The following is a 1,761-nucleotide window of genomic DNA, read 5'->3' on the forward strand; positions in this document are numbered from 1 at the left end:
GAAAAAAGAAATGCAAGAAAGAGATGGTTTTTGAGAAAGTTAATAAAATTGACAAACTTCTGGCTAGTATCACTAAAGAAAAAAGAGAAAGGACGCAAATAAAATCAGGGATGAAAGAGGGGAAATTACGACAGACACTGCAGAAATACAGAGGATCATGCAAGAATACTATGAAAAAGTATATAATAATAAATTTAATAACCTAGAAGAAATGGACCAGTACTTAGAAAAATACAATCTTTCTAGACTGAATCAAGATCTGGAAAATTTAAATAGACCAATCAGCAGTATGGAAATTCAAACAATCATAAAAAACTTATCAAAAAGTAAAAGTCCACGACCAGATAGTTTTACCAGTGAATTCTACAAAACATTCAAAGAAGACTTAATACCTATTCCCCTCAAACTCTACCAAATAATCAAAGAGGAGGCAATACTTCTTAACTCATTTTATGAGGCCAATATTACCTTTATACCAAAACCTGGTAAAGATAACACAAAAAAAAGAAAACTACAGACTAATATCTCTCATGAACACAGATGCAAAAATCCTAAATAAGATACTAGAGAACCGAATACAGCAACATATTATACATCACGATCAAGTGGGCTTCATCCCAGGGGCACAGGGATGGTTCAACATATGCAAATCGATTAATGTGATACACCACATAAATTAAAAAATAAGAATCATATGATCATATCAATAGATGCAGAAAAAGCCTTCGACAATACAGCATCCATTTATGATCAAAGCACTTAACAAAATCGGTATAGAAGGAAAGTACTCTAACATAATAAAGGCCACATATGACAAGCCCTCAGCAAATATTATACTTAATGGTGAAAAACTAAGAACCTTCCCTCTAAGATCAGGAACAAGGCAAGGCTGTCCACTATCGCCACTCTTATTCAATATAACTTGGAAGTCCTAACAAGTGCAATCAGGCAAGAGAAAGATATGACAAGCATCCAAATAGGAAACAAAGAAGTCAAACTCACCATTTGCGGATGACATTATTCTCTACATAGAAAACCCTAAAGACTCCACAAGAACACTATTAGAAACAATAAGCAAATACAGTAAAGTCTCTGAATACAAAATCAATGTTCAAAAATTCATAGTGTTCCTATACTCTAATAACGAAGTGTCAGAAAAAGAAGTGGAAAAAATAATTCCTTTTGCAATTGCAACAAAAAGAATAAAATACCTAGGAATAAATTTAATGAAACATGTGAAGGACCTATATAATGAAAACTACAAGACCCTATTAAAAGAAATTGAAGAAGATACAAAGAAATGGAAAGATATTCTGTGTTCTTGGATTGGAAGAGTCAACATAGTTAAAATGACCTTATTACCTAAAGCATTATACAGATTTAAAGCAATCTCTGTCAACATCCCATTGGCTTTAAAAAAAAAAAAATAGAACAAAAAATCATGAGATTTATGAAAGCACAGAAGACCCCGAATTGCCAAAGCCATTCTGAAGAAAAACAACGAGGTTGGAGGCATCACTCTGCCTGACTTCAAATTATACTACAAAGTGACAGTAATCAAAACGGCATGATATTGACAGCAAAACAGGCACACAGACAAGTGGAACAGAATCGAGAGTCTAGAAGTAAACTCATATTTATATGGGCAAATAATTTTTGACAAAAATACCAAAAATACACAATGGAGAAAGGAAAACCTCTTCAATAAGTGGTGCTGGGAAAACTGCAAAAGAATGAAACTAGACTGTTGACTATCACCAC

This window comes from Pteropus alecto, unplaced genomic scaffold (assembly GCF_000325575.1).
Source record: "Pteropus alecto unplaced genomic scaffold, ASM32557v1 scaffold75, whole genome shotgun sequence".
Lineage (NCBI taxonomy): Eukaryota > Metazoa > Chordata > Mammalia > Chiroptera > Pteropodidae > Pteropus > Pteropus alecto.